Source organism: Heterodontus francisci, chromosome 22 (genome assembly GCF_036365525.1).
Source record: "Heterodontus francisci isolate sHetFra1 chromosome 22, sHetFra1.hap1, whole genome shotgun sequence".
Lineage (NCBI taxonomy): Eukaryota > Metazoa > Chordata > Chondrichthyes > Heterodontiformes > Heterodontidae > Heterodontus > Heterodontus francisci.
The window spans coordinates 31,424,526-31,443,778 of record NC_090392.1 but is presented as its reverse complement, the minus strand read 5'-3'; positions in this window follow the sequence as shown (position 1 = coordinate 31,443,778).

The window sequence follows — 19,253 nt, the reverse complement described above, 5'->3', positions numbered from 1 at the left end:
CCCCAGCCTATCCAATCTTTCCTCATAGCTGCATTTTTCCAGTCCTGGCAACATCCTCGTAAATCTCCTCTGTACCCTCTCTAGTGCAATTACATCCTTTCTGCAATGAGGTGACCAGAACTGCACACAATACTCAAGTTGTGGCCGAACTAATGAATTATACAGTTCCAGCATAACCTCCTTGCTCTTATATTCTATACTTCGGCTCATAAAGGAAAGGATTCCATATGCCTTCGTAACCATCTTATCAACCTGTCCTGCTATCTTCAGGGATCTGTGGACATTCACTCCAAGGTCCCTCACTTCCTCTCCACTTCTCAGTATTTCCCCATTAATCGTGTATTCCTTTGCCTTGTTTGACCTCCCCAAATGCATCACCTCACACTTCTCTGCCTCCCTGACCTGTCCATTGATATCTTCCTACAGCCCACAGTTATCCTCCTTGCTATCAGCCATGTAGCCAAATTTTGTGTCATCTGCAAATTTCTTCATCATTTCCCCTACATTTATGTCCAAATTGTCAACAAATAGCACAAAAGGCAGGGGACCCAGTACTGAGCCCTGTGTAACCCCACTTTCAGTCGCTAAAATACCCGTCAACAATTGCCCTTTGTTTCATGCCAGTGAGCCAATTTTGTATCCAGCTTGCTACAAACCCCTGGATCCCTGCAATTGCTGAAGGCATAAGACAAAACACCAGCTAGCTAATTGACCAATTAGGACAGCATCCCAGTGTCAGAAAACAAAATAAAATCTATCGAACAAAAATGTCCACATTTTAAAGTGATACACACAATAAACAGCCAAACCATAAAAAAGAAACTTCTGAAATTGAATGAGAACATTATCTTCACTAGTGACTCTACACTCCAGTCTTGATTGTCTTTAACCATCCTGATAGTCACATGATTCAATGATAATGGAAGTTGTTGACCAATCATCACAATTAATCTCTGTCAATTAGTCTATAACAGACCCAGGCATGAGGTGAGGAAAATCCCATTGATGGAGACCTTTAGGAACCAGGAGCACAGAATTCACTGCAGTGGTGATGCAGAGGTCCAGTGTCGCTTTGCTGGAAGACGATGCACCACTGACTGCTTCCTGTGAGGACCGCCGTCATTCCATTAGTAAAAGGTGACATGTGGAGGTGTCCCCTGCGTGTGCCACAAGGCAGTGCCTCAACACGTTCCTGACCTCACTCAGCCCAACCCGCTGATGTGACTCAGGATTCCAAATTTGGACCAGTCAGGTCCAGGTAATATATTAATACATCACCCTATAAACAACAGGATCAGAGATGCAAAATGGACACTGCATTTGAGATCCTTACAGTACCAGGAGCTCAAATTGCAGGTAAAGTAATTTTTACAGAACTTCTGCCATTGCTAAGTGTCTGGATGTACTCTGGATTATTTTTGGAAGGGTTTTGGTCAGTTCCTAAATTTACCAAAGAATTCTGCTGCATCCTCAAAGAGAGAGCAGCTAATTTTCATTTTTTTTATTTAGAGATACAGCACTGAAACAGCCCTTCAGCCCACTGAGTCTGTGCCAACCAACAACCACCCATTTATACTAATCCTGCATTAATGCCATATTCCCTACCACATTCCCACCACCTACTTACACAAGGGGCAATTTACAATGGCCAATTTACCTATCAACCTGAAAGTCTTTGGCTGTGGGAGGAAACCGAAGCACCCAGCAGAAACCCACATAGTCACAGGGAGAACTTGCAAACTCTGCACAGGCAGGACCCAGAACTGAACCTGGGTTGCTGGAGCTGTGAGGTTGCGGTGCTAACCACTGTGCCACCCTATCATTTGATAACATGACCAAACAAAGACTGCTTCAGGTGTGGGTAGTAGTGATAATACCTCTGGGTCTGCAGCATGATAGCATCGATTCACAGCTTTCCGACATGTGTGTGATCTTTTACCAACAGAATATCGGGCGGACCACACAGGAAGCAGCTGGTGGCACATCACATGATGAGATGATATTCTCATTCAATTTGACAAGTTCCTTTTTATAGTTTGGGAGTTTATTGTTTCTATCCCTTTAAAACGGCAGCGTTTTGTTAGATTTATTTAGTTTTATCACACTGTGGGTGTCTTTCTAATTGGAATTGTTCACTCAACAGAACAGAAAGCAGCAGAGAGGGGAAGCTCTGCACCATGTCCTCTATTGGTTTGGAGCTGGATGTCTTGACAGTGACAGGAAGCTACCTGGCAGGCCAGCCAATGTACCCAGCATCTCGGTGTGTATTGTAATAAACACTCTCCTGTATGTTGCCTGATCAAGCTCCTTTGTAGTTGAATCGTCTATGACCTCACGTGCCAGGAAGCTGGCAAATGAATCACACAATACCCATGGCCTGGCCGCTGCCCACTCATAACCAGTGACTCACCATGTGCTGATCCCAACTCTATACGAGTCTCCATGGGACATGCATGGCCAGTATCTGAGCTGGTGGCTGCCAGTGCTAGATCAAGTGTCAGGCCTGTTCATTAGTGGAGTGTTGTTTGATTTATTTCTCTCTGTTTTACTTTCTGTGTCTTTTTCTCTCTTTTCTCCCTCCCTCTCTTCCTCCTTGGGAGGCTGTGGCTGGGCAAACAGTAATTCCTGGGTGTCTGAAAGCACAAAATCAGAAGAGGAATGTTGGGGTGTAGGAAGGGAAATGGAGTTGCAAGCAAGATGTCTATGGTCACATCATCTGCAGCTTACACATCATGTCAGGTAGCAGGATGATGGTGAGCTGGGTGTTGAGGAAGGTCATAAGGCAGCAACATGCCATCATCCTCAACGCAGAATGACATGGGCTCTGCCATAGTTGGCTCCATGATTCTGAAAGCCAACTCCCCGAAGGGCTCTGGAGATGCAAACATCTTTGCCCCTTCCTCTTCTGCTCCCTTATCTTTTGTGCCCTCTTGTCATGCAGGGCAGAGGGCAGAATGACAGTGATTCTGCAGCACTCTGTATGGGTGATGTCCATGTCCGAACAGAATGTCTGGAGGTAAGTGGAGGCAGAGAGAGGTGTGTGTGCATGGCTGGAAGCATTGGTAGGTGTGTGAGTGTGAGGTGGAGTGTCTGGATGTTAGGCATAAGTCCTGAGTGCCACGAAGTGCTGCTGGGAGAGTGATGAAGTTGTGGTGCATTCATGACAGGTTGCTGGTGACAGGAGATATCATGTGAATATGACATTGACCACCCACATGAGGGTATTGTACTTCTTGTGACACTGCTGCAGGTCCCCAGGTTCAGACACCAGACATTGACCTCCCATGACATCGGCTTCCATTCCATTCACAAGGTGGTCTTTCAGGACCTCGGGACCCACCAGAACCATGGCTGCTTCTCCCCTCAATTTGCCTTTGTATTTCCTTTTGCATCACTTAAATTCCACTAATATTATTCAGTGCACCTTCGCTTTAAAAATGAAAGACTGCCTTTAAGAAGAGCAGGCTGGCTGCACCACATCTTTCTTTATATATTAGGGTGGCACAGTGATTGGCACCACTGCCTCATAGCTCCAGTGACCCAGATTCGGTTCTGGGTACTGCCTGTGTGGAATTTGCAAGTTCTCCCTGTGACCACATGGGCTTTCTCCAGGTGCTCCAATTTCCTCCCACATGCCAAAGACTTGCAGGTTGATAGGTAAATTGGCCATTGTTAAAATTGACCCGAGTGTAGGTAGGTGGTAGGAGAATTGAGGGAAGGTGGGGATATGAGAGGGAAAGTGGGATTAATGTAGGATTAGTATAAATGGGTGGCTGATGGTCAGTGCAGACTCAGTGGGCTGAAGGGCCTGTTTGGGTGCTGTATCTCTCTATGACATGTGTGAAGAAGAAGGTAGTACTGTGGGACCAGGTCGGCCACACAGTACAATCATGCACATGTGGTCATAGAGTCATTACAGCACAGAAAGACACCATTCAGCCAATCAAGTCCATTCCAGCTCTTCCGAGGAGCAATCCAGTCAGTCTCATTCCCCTGCTCTATCCCTGTAGCAATGCAGGATTATTTTCCTCAAGCGTCAGTCCAGTTTGCTTTTGAAATCATTCATCGTCTCTACTTCCACCATCTTCGTAGGCAGCATGTTCCAACTCATTACCATTTGATGTGTAAAACAATTTTTCCTTACATCTGTCCTGCATCTCTTACCCAAAGCCTTAATCTGAATCCCCTGGTTCTTGTACCATCAGCGAATGTTAACATATTTTCTTCGTTTACCTTATCTAAACCTATCATAATCGTGTGCACCTCTATCAAATCTCCCCTCAACCTTTTTTCCAAAAACAACCCCCAGCTTCTCCAACCTAACCTTGTAACTAAATTCCCTCATCCCTGGAACCATTCTGGTAAATCTCCTCTGCACCCTCTCAAGGACCCTCACATCCTTCCTGTAGTGTGGAGCTGGATGCAATGCTTTAATTGTAGCCTAACAAGATATTTATACAAGTTCAGCATAACTGCTTTGCTTTTGTACTCAATACCTGTAGCTATGAAGCCCAAGATCCCATATGTTTTGCTAACTACTCTCAATATGTCCTGCCACCTTCAAAGATCTATGCACATGAACCCCGAGTCCCTCCGTCCTTTTAGAGTAGTGCCATTAAGTATATATTGCCTCTCCCTATCCCTTCTGACAAAATACATCACCTCATGGTTTCTCTGTATTAAATTCTATTTGGCACTTGTCTCTCAAATCTGATCACCCAGCTATATCCGATTGCAGTCGATTGGTATCATCCTCCCTGTTCACCACACCTCCAAGTTTGTTATCATTGGCAAATTTTGAAATATTACTCTACATTCTAATAGCCAAGTCATTTATGTATAAATCAAAAAAGAGTTATCCTAGCATTGATTACTGGGGAACATCATGGTTTACCATTCTCCAGTCTGAAAAAATAACCATTTACCATCACTCGCTGTTTCTGTGCTTCATTTTTTCATCCTCCTATTTCATGAGCTGCAATTTTGTTAAACAGCCTCTTAACTTCTACTTTGTCAAATGCCTACTTAAAATCCATTTAGACACCATCCACTGCATTCTCTTCTTCAATCTTATCTGTTACTACATCAAAAACATCATTAGATTAGTCAAACACGATCTGCCTTTTGCAAATCTGTGTTGGCTCTCCTTAATTAACTCAAACATCTCCAAGTGCCTATCACATTTTTCCCTGATGATTGTCTCTAAAATCTTACCATTGACTTGCCTTTCTTGAACAAGGGTGTGGCATTTTCAATTTTCGCTCCTCTGCCATCTCTTCCGTATCTAATGAAGATCATGGGATCACAGGATCATAAGAAATAGGAACAGGAATAGGCCATTCAGCCCATCGAGCCTGCTCTGCCATTAAAACAGATCATGGCTGATCATCTACCTCTACGCTATTTTTCCCCACTATCCCCATATCCCTTGATGTCGTTAGCATTCAGAAATCTATTGATTTCTGTCTTGAACATGTTCTCCAATTGAGCTTTCACAGCCCTCTGGGGTAGAGTATTCCACAGATTCACATCCTCTGAGTAAAGAAATTCTTCCTCATCTCAATCTTAAATGGCCTGCCCCTTATTATGAGACTGTATCCCCCTGTTCTAGACTCACTCATACATCCTGTCAACTCTAGAGAACACAGGCCAGGTTTCTGCAATTGCTCCTCATAAGACAATCCCACCATTCCAGAGATTAGTCTGGTGAACCTCCATTGCACTCCCTCTATGGCAAGTATATCCTTCCTTAGATAAGGAGACTAAAACGGTACACAATACTCCAGGTGCAGTCTCACCAAGGCTCTATACAATTGAAGCAATACATCTTTACTCCTGTACTCAAATCTCCTTGCACTGAAGGCCAACATACCATTTGCCTTCTCAACTGCTTGCTGTACCTGCATACTAGCTTTTATTGACTCATGAACAAGGACACCAAGGTCTCTTTGAACATCAACACTTTCCAACCTCTCACCATTTAAGAAATACTCTGTCTTTCTGTTTTTCTACCAAAGTGGATAACTTCACACTTATTCACATTATATTCCATCTGCCATGTTCTTGCCTATTCACTTAGCCTGTCCAAAACCCCTTGAAGCTTCCTTGCATCCTCCTCATAACTCATATTCCCACCTAGTTTTGTGTTATCTCCAAATTTTCAATTGGTCCCATATCCAAATCATTTATATAGGTTGTAAACAGCTGTGGCCCAAGCATTGATTCTTGCGGTACTGAAAATGACCCATTTATTCCTACTCTCTGCTTTCTGTCTGTTAACCAATTCTCAATCCATAGCAGTATGTTACCCCCAACCCCATGTACTCTAATTTTGTTTACTAACCTCCTGTGTGGGACCTGATCAAAAGCTTTCTGAAAATCCAAATACACTATATTCACTGGTTCTCCTTTATGCTACAAGTAACATCCTCAAAATGCCCCAACAGGTTTGTCAAATATGATTACCCTTTCACAAATCCATGTTGACTCTGCCCAATCGTATCATTATTTTCCAAGTATCCAGTTATCTCATCCTTTATAATAGATTCTAATATTTTCCCTACTACTGACATCAAACTAATAGGTCTGTAGTTCTCAGTTTTCTCTCTCGCTCCCTTCTTAAATAGTGGGGTTACGTTTGATACTTTCCAGTCTGCAGGAACCTTTTCAGAATCTATAGAATTTTAAAAGCTAACCACCAATGCATCCACTATCTCTACAGCCACCTCCTTCAATACTCTGGGATGTAGCTCATCTGGTCCAGGGGATTTATCAACTTCAATCCAATTAATTTTTGATTATACCTCTTTATTGATACTAATTACTCAGTTCCTCATTTTTACAAATCCCTTGGTTCCCTCGTATTTCTGGGAGATTTTCTGTGTCTTCCTCTGTGAAGACAGACACAAAGTAATTGTTTAGTCTCTCCGTCATTTCCTCATTCTTCACCATAAACTCTCCCGTCTCCGCCAGTAATGGACCCACATTCATCCTTCCTAATCGTTTCCTTTTCACATACCTAAAGAAGCTTTTACAGTCTGCCTTTATGTTTCTAGCTAGCATAGATTCATAATCTCTTTTCCCTTTCTTTATCAGTTTCTTGGTCTTCCTTAATTGGACTTTAAATTGCTCCCAATCCCCGGGCTTACCACTTTTTCTGGTGATCTTATAAGCCACTTCCTTTGACCTAATGCAATCCTTAACTTCTTTTGTTAGGCACAGTTGATTCACCTTTCCTGTTGGAATTTTGTGTCTTAGAGGAATGTATATTTGTTGTATACTTCTTTAAATACTAGCCATTGCCTGTCTATCGTCAAATATTTTAATGGATTTTCCCAATCCATCATAGGTAACTTGCCCTCATACCCTCATAGTTTCCTTTGTTCAGATTTAAGACCTTAGTTTCAGAATAAGCGATATCTCTTTTAAACCTAATGTAGAATTCCATCGTATTGTGGTCACTGTTCCCTAATGGCTCCTTTACAGCAAGGTGATTAATTAGCTCTTTCTCATTGCATAATACTAAATCTAAAATAGCCCCATCCCTAGCTAGTTCTTCAACGTACCGCTCCAAAAACCCATCTTGTACACACTCCAGGAATTCATCCTCCAAAGCATTAGTGCTAATTATGTTTACCCAATCTATATGTAAATTTAATTCACCCATTATTACAGTATTACTCATATTACATGCAGCTCTAATTTGCTGACTTATACCACCACAGAACAACTCCTATCAATGTTTGCTGCCCCTTGCTGTTTCTTAGCTCCACCCAAACTGATTCTACATCTTGCTCCTTCAATCTAAGATCATATCTCACCAATGTACTGATCTCATCCCTTATTAACAGCGCTACCTCACCTCAGTTTCCCCTCCGCCTATCCCTCCTAAATGACAAATATCCCTGAATATACAGTTCCCAATCCTGGTCACCCTGTAAACATATTTCCGTTATGGCAATTAAATCATAGCCATTTACCTCTATTTGTGCCTTCAAATCATGTACCTTGTTGCGAATACTGCATGCATTCAGAGTGCCCTTAACTTAGTCTTAACATTATTCCTCATTCCGATCCTATTTGATGTTTGCTTTCACCTCGTCTGTCTTCCAATTTTGTTTACTACTTCTCTACTTCCTGTTGCCAGTTCTGCTTCCCTCCAATCTGAGATCCCTCTTAGGTTCGCAACCCCCTGACAATTTAGTTTAAACCCTTCCCAACAGCACGAACAAATCTCCCTGCAAGGATGTTAGTCCTGGTCCTGCTGAGGTGCAACCTGTCCCACCTACCCCAGAACAGATCCCAATGCCTCAGAAATCTGATACCCTCCCTCCTGCAACAATTCTCCAGCCACGTGTTCAATCGCTTAATCCTCCTATTCTTATGCTCACTAGCACGTGGCACTGGGAGTAATCTGGAGATTACTGCTTTTGAGGTCCTGCTTTATAATTTATTTCCTAACTCCTTAAGCTCTGCTTTCAGCACATCATCCCTCTTCTTACCTATGTTGTTGGTACCAATGTGGACCATGACCTTTGGCTGTTCACCCTTCCCCAGAAGAATGTCTTGCAGCCGCTCTGTCACATCTTTGACCCTGGCACCGGGGAAGCAACATACCGTCCTGGTGTCATGTTTACTGCCGCAGAAACGCCTGCCTGTTCCTCTAACTAACGAATCCCTTATCGCTATTGCCCTTCCACGATTCTTCCTCCACCCTCCCCCCCCTCCTGTGTAGCTGAGTGTCCCGTGGTGCCACTGACCTGGGTCTTGCTGCACTCCCTCTCTCTCACCAGTATCCAAAATGGAAAACCGGTTAGTAAGTGAAAACGACTCAGGGGACTCCTGCACCGTCTGCCTGTTTCTCTTAGACTGCCTAGCAGTCACCTATTCCCTCTTTGCCTGCACATTCTTAACCTGCGATGTGATCACCTCCCTAAACGTGCTATCCACGTAGTTCTCTGACTCGCAGATGCACCACAGTGACTCCAGCTACTGCTCGAGTTCTGAAACCCAGAGTTCAAGTTTCTGCAGCTGATGACGCTTCCTGCAGACGTGTTTGTCAAGGACATTTGGTACATGTATGACTTCCCACATATCACAGGAAGCACACTCCACTCAGCCGAGCTGCCCGGCACACCTTAGCTTTATAAACTAATTATTGTTAGTGTAATAAGTGTAATAAGTAGAATAACTTACCAATTATTCACCAATCAGCTTCTTCCCCTGGACCATGGAGGCTGAAAAGGCAGAAAAGAAAAGAGACCAAAGAGCACCTCCTTCCCCTTGTCAGTGAAATCCCTCACACACCAACTCATAGCCTCATACTCTGTCCAAACGGCAGTTTCTAATTCGTAATTACTAATAAATTACACCAACTAAAACCTCAGGAGGACTAAACTTACCTCTTATAAGGTAGCTATTTAAGGGTTAAAAAAGATAATTTTTTTCAGATTTTTCAGCCACTATCTAACAGCAGTTACTCACCAACCAATCTGCCCATGGCTTTTCTGTGATGACACTGTGAGTTTATTTTCACTCTTCAAACCCAGCGCGTGCTGATCTCCAGGTGCAGCCAGAGCCACAGTCTGCCCCTCCCGTATCCCAAGTGAGTGTGGACCTCGAGCCCCGGTCTGGATTTATAGCTTCCACTCGAGTTTTGATTCCTCCCAGATCCACACGATGGCTCTCTAGTTTTTCAGGTGATATCAGAAAATTATGGCAAGCCCTCCTGCTAGCTCCAGACCCACTTCCCTTAGCAACTTGCGTCCTGAGATGCATGTCATCTGGCAGATGACTTATCCACTCGAAGCACAGCCAGCTTTTCCAGTACATCATGCCTATCAATTTTCACCCCATCCATTACCAATACTATCTCTGCTTCTGCCAGTATTTTGTTCGCATTTTCTTCTTTAGTAAATACTGATACAAAGTATTCATTAGGGAAGGTCTTACGAGGAAAGGCTGAGGGACTTGAGGTCGTTTTCGTTGGAGAGAAGGAGGAGGAGAGGTGACTTAATAGAGACATATAAGATAATCAGAGGGTTGGATAGGGTGGATAGTGAGAGTCTTTTTCCTCGGATGGTGATGGCAAACACGAGGGGAAATAGCTTTAAGTTGAGGGGTGATAGATATAGGACAGATGTCAGAGGTAGTTTCTTTACTCAGAGAGTAGTAGGGGCGTGGAACACCCTGCCTGCAACAGTAGTAGACTCGCCAACTTTAAGGGCATTTAAGTGGTCATTGGATAGACATATGGATGAAAATGGAATAGTGCAGGTCAGATGGTTTCACAGGTCGGCGCAACATCGAGGGCCGAAGGGCCTGTACTGCGCTGTAATGTTCTAATTAATTATTCCAGCCTGCCCAACCCCACTCAGCATATAACACCCTCTTTGTCCCTAATAGGCCTCACCTCACCTCTTACTATATTTACATGTTGGTGGAAGATTTTTGCATTTGCTTTTTTGTTAACTCCATTCTATTCTCATATTCTCTCTTTGCTAGTCTTATTTTCTTTTTCACTTTGCCTCTCAACCTATTATAGTTGGCCTGGTTCTCGCTTGAAGAATTCACCTGATATGCTTCATCCACCCTCTTTTTTTGTTCCATCATATTCTCTCTCTCCTTCGTCATCTAAGGAGCCCTGGCTTTGGTTTCCTAACCTTCCATCTTGCTGGAATGTACCTAGCCTGTACCTGAACTATTTCCTCCTTAAGGATCACCTATTGTTCTATTACCGTTTTTCCTGTCAGTCTTTGGTTCCATTTTACCCTGGCTAGGTTCTCTCTCATCCCATTGAAGTTAACATTTTTTGAATTTAGAAGTTTGACTTCAGATTGTTCTTGCTCTTCTCTATTATTAATCTAAACCTTATGATATGATGATCACGCTTACCCAAGTGTTCCTCCACCGCCACTTGGTCCACTTGGCTCACCTCATTCCCCAGCATCAAATCCAACAATGCCTCATTCCTAATTGGACCGAGAATATACTGGTCAAAGATGTTCTCCTGCACACATTTCAGAAATGTCTTCCCCTTCTTACTCTTTACTCTAAAGTTATCCCAATTGATAGTTGCACACAGCAAATTCGTGTGCTCTCCCACTTGATCAGAAACAGCGTGTGCAGGTCACGAATGACAACATCCGTGAGGGAAACAAGGGCCACACAAATTTTTAGCCCTCTCTTTCCAATATCACCTGTTCCTGCCAAGAAGTCTACATGTATCGCATGTCATGTCTCATATTAATAAAATATTGTATTGAAAAATGTTGTTCTATGAATGGCATCTGTCTAATTAGCATTGTAGGAATTAATCTTAACTGCTTTAGAATTATGAATTATGGTGAATTATGGGCGGCACAGTGGCGCAGTGGTTAGTACCGCAGCCTCACAGCTCCAGCGACCCGGGTTCAATTCTGGGGACTGCCTGTGTGGAGTTTGTAAGTTCTCCCTGTGTCTGCGTGGGTTTTCTCCGGGTGCTCCAGTTTCCTCCCACAGCCAAAAGACTTGCAGGTTGGTAGGTAAATTGGCCATTATAAATTGCCACTAGTATAGGTAGGTGGTAGGGAAATATAGGGACAGGTGGGGATGTGATAGGAATATGGGATTAGTGTAGGATTACTATAAATGGGTGGTTGTTGGTCGGCACAGACTCGGTGGGCCGAAGGGCCTGTTTCAGTGCTGTATCTCTAAACTAAATTAATCTTAACAGCTTCACTGTGTCTCTCAGGAGTCTGTTCCATAGATTGACCACTCAGTGAAATATTGCTTCAGCAGAATTGTTTTGAATTTACCCTGCTCAGATATCTCCACTAGTTCTAATGTTCTGAACAAGCTGAAATAACTTGTTGAGCTTGACTTTAGAATGCTAAAAACAGCAAAACGTATCACATCTCAACTTTCTCTTTTCCAGTGACAACATGCACAATTTACACATTTGCTCCTCACAATCCAAATCTTTTATTTCCCAAAAATATACTTTATTCATAAAATTTGTAAAAATACATCCCAAAACAATTCAAATTGGACATTTCATAAAGTGCAATAAAGATCACTTTTTTTCAATACAATACGTGAGGTGCCTCACTACTCTTATCATTCCAGGTAGTATTTAGTACATTTGTATTACAGATCAAAAACATTCTGTGGTGCGTATAGCCCAAGGGGCTTTTCATGATTTCCAGCTCCACAGTACACAATGGTCCTTACACCTTACACAGTGGTCTTTCCCCATTGAGCCTTTGCGGCAGCTGCCCAAGCTTTAGTGCATCCCTCAGCACGTAGTCCTGGACTTTGGAATGTGCCAGTCTTCAACGCGGTCATGGACAACTGGAAGATCAACATATTTTGGGCAGACTAAATTGCGTCTTTCACCGAGTTGATAGTCCTCCAGCAGCAGTTGATGTTTATCTCGGTGTGCGTCCCTGGGAACAGCCCGTCAAGCACAGAGTCTTGTGTTACAGAGCTGCTTGGGATGAACCTCAACAAAACCAGACCTGCTTTGCAAAGGCAGATTCCAGAAGGAGGTGGGCAACAGTCTCTCCCCACCACAGCCCCCTCAAGGGCAATGTGCAGAGACAGTGAGATTCCAGGTGTGCAGGTAGGATCTGATGGGAGGACCCTTCTCATCACCAGCCAAGCTACTTCTTGGTGCTTGTTTGAAAGTTCTGGCGATGAGGCATTCTGCCAACTGACTTTGGCAGTCTTCTCGGGGAACAATCCGGCAGGATCCTTTTCCTGCAGGGCCTTGAGAACATTCCATGCAGACCACTGTCTGTGGACTTGTGGTCAAAGATGTTTTTCTGCACAAACTTTTCCATGCAGGATAGATGGTATGGCACGGTCCAACTGCATGGAGCGTTCCACGGCGATGTGACTAGACCCATCCTTCACAACATCAGGGACAGATAGAATCTCAGCACGTAGTGACGCTTGGTCTTTGCGTACTGGGGCTCTACGCACAGCTTGATGCACCGCACATGAAGGTGGCCATCAGGATGAGGGTGATGTTACGTACGTTTTCCCCCCTTTATCCAGATATTTGAACATCGTGTTCCAGTGGACATGGTCCATTTTTGATCTCCAGATAAGTTGGCTCAGGTGACCTCCACAACGCAGGAGTGGGGAATGGGGCAGTCCTGCACCACGTACAGTAACAACGTGATCGCCTCGCACCCGATGACCAGATTCTTACCCACAATTCAGAGGGAGCGTCGTTCCCACATGACCAGTTTCTATTTCACCATGGCTGCTCGCTCCCTCCAGTCTTTGGTGCATGCCCCAGCCCCTCCAAACAATATCGCCAGCACCTTCAGGTAGTTTGACCTGATGGTGAAGGGAACAAAGGAACAAAGGATTGGTCGGCCCAGTTCCCAAAGACCATGGCCTCACTCTTGTTGTAATTTACTTTGGCTCCTGAGGCCAGTTTGAACTGTTCGCAGATGCTCATCTGTCAATGAACTGACAGTGGATCCGAGCAGAAGACGGCGACGTCATCCATATACAGGGAGGCTTTGACCTGAGTGCCTCCTCCACCTGGGATTGTCACCCCTCTTATGCCCGCATCCTTCCTGATGGACTTAACAAAAGGTTCAATGCAGCAAACAAACAAGACAGGGGAGAGAGGACAGCCTGTCTGACTCCAGGTTTGATCAGAAAATTTTCTGATTCCCGCCCATTGATTGAGATATCCTGTCAAAAGCCTTCTCCTGTTCCAAGCTGATGAGGCAGGTGTCCACCCCCTGTCCAATACATAGGCATTTGTATCTCTGAGTAGCGCGAGACTATCAGAGACCTTCCAGCCGGGTACAGTACAGGTCTGATCAGGGTGAATCACCAACTCCAGAGCAGACTTGACCCGACTGGTGATGACCTTGGGCAAAATCTTGTAGTCAACGTTAAGCAGTGAGACGAGCCGCCAATTTCTGATTTCCACCCTCTCCCCCTTCCGCTTGTAGATGAGGGTGACGATGCCTTTCCTCATGGATTCTGACATGCTGCCAGCCAGAAGCATACTCTCGTACACTTCCAGCAGGACTGGGACGATCCAGTCTCACAGAGCCAAATACAACTCAACCAGTAAGACATCGCTTCTGGGAGTTTTACTCGTCTTGAAGGACCTGATGGCCTTTGTCAGCACATCCAGAGTTAACGGTTTGTCTAGTCTCTCCCTCATGCTGTCATCAAAGACCTTCGTGACAGAGGACAGGCAGGACTGGGAAGCCGTGCTATCCGTGGGCTTCAGCCCGGCGTAAAAGGATTTGCTGATCCTTAGTATGTCAGACTGTGATGAAGTTACCGAGCTGCCCTCTTCCTTCAGGCTGCTGATCACAGAGCTCTATTTCGTTTTATTGATACAGCACTGAAACAGGCCCTTCGGCCCACTGAGTCCATGCCGACCATCAACCACCCATTTATACTAATCCTACACTAATTCCATATTCCTACCACATCCCCACCTGTCCCTATATTTCCCTACCACCTACCTATACTAGGGGCAATTGCTAATGGCCAATTTACCTATCAACCTGCAAGTCTTTGGCATGTGGGAAGAAACTGGAGCACCCGAAGGAAACCCACGCAGACACAGGGAGAACTTGCAAACTCCACACAGGCAGTACCCAGAATTGAACCCGGGTCGCTGGAGCTGTGAGGCTGCGGTGCTAACCACTGCGCCACTGTGCCGCCTCTCTGTGAACCTTTTGGAAGGAGAAGTGCTGAAAGTGACAATCTCTTTGTAGCTGCAGATATCATCCACAGAGAGACTGTCACTCCAAGCTGCAGAGATCGGCTTCAGCCTTGTCTTTTGCACTGATATGCTGGGCTCCCCCATCATTGAGGATGGGGATATTTGTGGATCCACCTCCTCCAGTTAGTTGTTTAATTGTTCACCACCATTCACGACCACCATTCACGACTACCATTCATGATCACCATTCACAACTATCCTCCAGCTCCCTCTATTCCTCCAGCTTCCTCTGCTCCTCCAGGCAGTTCCAAGATTAATTAGCTGCTTGATGCAGACATACCAAAATTGTGAAACTCAGCTTTATTTGGAAAGCAGAGAGCAGGAATGAAAGACGGAGGGCATTGAGAAGCCGTGTGTTTTGCAGATTACAGGATAAATAGACATGAGGATCTCACATTCCTATTTCTTCCAGCCACTGAATAAGTGACTGTGCAAGAGTTGTTCCCACTGTCCATTATGCACACTCACACTTTCCTTCCAATTTTGTACAGATTATTTAGTTTTGAAATTGTGCTTATATTTGCACAGGCTTTCAATATGATGAAAGAAGAGCTAAGATATGCAAATGTTGTGAAGCTTGTAGGTGTCATATCTAAAACAAACAAAGATGGTCTTGGTTGTTGGAAGTCAATCGTCTCAGCTCCAGGACATCACTGCAGGAGTTCCTCAGGGATGTGTCCGAGGCCCAACCATCTTCAGCTGCTTCATCAATGACCTTCCTTCAATCATAAGGTCAGAAGTGGGGATGTTCACTGATGATTGCACAGTTCTCAGTAACATTCGCAATTCTTCAGATATTGAAGCAGCCCGTATCCGTATGCAGCAAGACCTGGACAACTTTCAGGTTTGACTGATAAATGAAAAGTAACATTCCTGGCACATAAATCATCTATACTAAGAGAGAATCTCACCATCTCCCTTTAGTGTTTAATGCTATCACTGAATCCCTCACCAACAGCCAGACCAGAAACTTAATTGGACCAACCACATAAGTACTTTGGCTACAGGAGCAGGTCAGAGGTTGGGAATTCTGTGGTAAGTAACTCACCTCCTAAATCCCCATCTTCAAGGCGTTCCATCAGGAGTTTGTTGGAATACTCTCAATTTCCTTGGTGGCAGTGGTTCAAGAATTTGGTCATCACCACCTTCTCAAGGGCAATTAGGAATGGACAACAAATCCTGTCTTTGCCAGCAATGCCCTCATCCCATGAACCAATTAAAAAAGGTGTACTGCAACTTTCAGTGTGAAGGAAGTGGATCTATAATAAAGTAATGTTGTTAAGCAGATGCAGTGGAAGAAGATACATAACAGGTTGATGATAAAGGTGACTCTTTTGAAACTGTGATGTTTTTTGAGATATTTGTGTGAAGGTTTGAAATACCTTAACCTTCCAGGGTAATTTGAGGTAGACTGGGCACTTTTCAGGCCTGAAATTGGTGGCCTTAGGCCCATTTATAACGTATCCAAAACATTTGAGCAACAGGTGAAGCTAGCCATTTCACACTGCTACTATGCAGTGGCAACCCAAGTAGTATTTTTCACCAACAGACTTCTGTCGTCAAGCCAAAAAGATGTTCTGCCGACCACACAGGTGAGTAATGTGGTACATGAATTTGAGTCCTGATGGAATTTTTTTTTTTTAGAGATACAGCACTGAAACAGGCCCTTCGGCCCACCGAGTCTGTGCTGACCATCAACCACCCATTTATACTAATCCTACACTAATTCCATATTCCTACCACATCCCCACATGTCCCTATATTTCCCTACCACCTACCTATACTAGGGGCAATTTATAATGGCCAATTTACCTACCAACCTGCAAGTCTTTTGGCTTGTGGGAGGAAACCGGAGCACCCGGAGAAAACCTGCGCAGATACAGGGAGAACTTGCAAACTCCACACAGGCAGTACCCAGAATTGAACCCGGGTCGCCGGAGCTATGAGGCTGCGGTGCTAACCACTGCGCCACTGTGCCAGGTACATAGTCCATACATCCCAATGACTGGCGGAATGTATCAAACAGCACACCCCTTTGGCAGAGCATTGACCGGACTCAACTAATCCGTACTTGCAAAACTCAGAACACAATGTCTAACGTTAGATGTGATTCCACAATTGGACAGGACTTCTGAACAATCCCAAGTGTGCTGAGAATTACATGAACAACCAATTTAAGATTATCAGTCAGGCTCACAATGTGGCTCACTTACGCTTGCTAGAAGATACATATATTCATATGCAGGGACCTGTCCTTTTCAGGCAAAAGGAACATGTCCTGGCATTACAATTTTTTAAAAAAATTAAAATAAAATGTGGGGCACAATAGTTCCCTGGTGCATTCTCCATTGCAATGCCTCAACCAATCAGAGTCAACTTGCCAACCAATCTGCATCCTTTTCCCACGCAGTAGAAATTGTTGCTCCCTTTGAAATTTGGCATTCTTGCTTTTGCCCTGATGAGTGCAAGATGAAAAGCTTCAAACGCATGTTTCCTTTTTCAGTGATTCTCAAGTTCTGCACTACCAAGCAACATTTATATAGTTAGAACATGATTATATTATAAAACTAAAGAAAGCAAATTTACAACTGACACATAAAGCATCACACTCATAACATAAACTCTCACATTATATAGAAACATGACACCCACATACACATACTCAAACATTATTTTTGCACACGGCCCTGTTAGTAGTTCTGGATAAAGACTACTTATCGAAAGTTGAATTGTTTTTTACAATCTGCCCATCCTGTTGTGTATTTGGAGCAGTTTCCTACTTTCCTCATAGTGATTCTGAGTGATGATTCTGGGACTTTGTGCATGTGATTGGAATTGCTGTAGTCTGCTGGCAACAGGTGATGAAAGTGGGTGCAGAATTTCTGCTGACAGCTGAGCTCTAAACAGTGAATTTCATTTAGCTTTCTTCACAGGTCATTAATATTAATCAAATCATAGAATCATGAATAGAATAGTACAACACATTCGGCCCATTGAGTATGTGCTGGTTCTTTGGAAGAGTAATACGGTTAGCCCCACTCCCCCACTTTTTCCCCATATCCCAGAATTTATTTTCATCCTTCAAGTATTTCATTCCCTTTTGATAGCTGCTATTGAATCTATAGCCACAACCCATCAAGCAGTGCATTGCAAATCCTAACCACTTGTGTAAAAAAAACTGGAACCACTTGGTGTGGCCTTTGGTTCTTCTGCCAATCATCTTCAATCTGTGCCCTCTGGTTATCGATCCTTCAGCCATTGGAAACAGTTCCTCTTTAACACCTCTATCAAATCTCCTGTTAACCTTCTCTGCTCTAAGGAGAATAGCCCCAGCTTCTCCAGTCTATCCACGGAACTGGAACCTTTCATTCCTGAATACTTTTGAACATTCCATTCAGATCACCAAAAGCCAAGATTTCTTTTTCAGCACAGCTTTTGAAATAGCAGGACTGCCATGAGTCAGATATCATTTATAAATCATTTAACGACGACTACCAAAAATCAGCTGGTGCTAGTTTAAAATAACAGTTACCATCTGTCTCAGTGTAAAAGAGGTAGATTGAAAAGCATGATAAAAATGCACTCTGTGCTGTCAGTGAGTCAGATTTGAGTTTCTGATGAAGTTGATGCTACGAAGTAACCAATGAGCTGAAGACGACGTCAATCAAATGAGTCGAATCCGCTGAATATAAAGGTCGAGCTCAGAAATATCGGGCACTGTGCAGGTCTGGTCAATGGAGGAAGGAGGAACACAGGCTGGATTCAGACATCAGAAAGTTCCATTAATACAACCAGGAAAGTCACATATACAAGTACCAACTACTTTCCAAATCTTATCAATGAACAAAGAACAGTACAGCACAGGAACAGGCCATTCAGCCCTTCAAGCCTGCGCCGATCTTGATGCCTGTCTAAACTAAAACCTTCTGCACTTCTGGGGTCCGTATCCCTCTATTCCCATCCTATTCATGTATTTGTCAAGATGTCTCTTAAACGTCGCTATCGTACCTGCTTCCACCACCTCCCCCGGCAGCAAGTTCCAGGCACTCACCATCCTCTGTGTAAAGAACTTGCCTCGCACATCCCCTCTCAACTTTGCCCCTCTCACCTTAAACCTATGTCCCCTAGTAACTGACTCTTCCACCCTGGGAAAAAGCTTCTGACTATCCACTCTGTCCATGCCGCTCATAACTTTGTAAACCTCTATCATGTCGCCCCTCCACCTCTGTCATTCCAGTGAAAACAATTCGAGTTTATCCAACCTCTCCTCATTGCTAATGCCCACCAGACCAGGCAACATCCTGGTAAACCTTTTCTGTACCCTCTCCAAAGCCTCCACCTCCTTCTGGTAGTGTGGCGACCAGAATTGCACGCAATATTCTAAGTGTGGCCTAACTAAAGTTCTGTACAGCTGCAACATGACTTGCCAATTTTTATACTCTATGCCCCGACCGATGAAGGCAAGCATACCGTATGCCTTCTTGACTACCTTATCCACCTGCGT